We start from the raw sequence: 348 nt of genomic DNA, 5'->3' as shown, positions 1-348 counted from the left end.
CCACAGTTTGCCCACAGATCCACCTGAATAATTATTCACACTCCTCTTGCCATGCTGGTGTGGTGGTCCCCAGGTTGCCGACCAAGATGATGGGTCTTCCTCGAAATCCATTTCTGAATCACTTTCCTCAACGCCACTCTCAGAACTGTCGGTAAAACAATCTTATTCGGAGTCATTTATGAGTTGAAAAATGTCTAAACGAAACGACACCATGGTGAGCTGACAATATCACTGTTCTCGCTTCGAAACTTTGAAGCTCTATGACACTGCTTGGCTGTGCTTGGCCTTGAGAGTTGTGATAAACTAACCGAGCCTGGTCAGCACAGAGAAATTGTTGTGTATAAACAA

Source organism: Cryptotermes secundus, unplaced genomic scaffold (genome assembly GCF_002891405.2).
Source record: "Cryptotermes secundus unplaced genomic scaffold, Csec_1.0 scaffold3343, whole genome shotgun sequence".
Classification (NCBI taxonomy): Eukaryota; Metazoa; Arthropoda; class Insecta; order Blattodea; family Kalotermitidae; genus Cryptotermes; species Cryptotermes secundus.
This window is presented reverse-complemented; position numbering follows the sequence as displayed.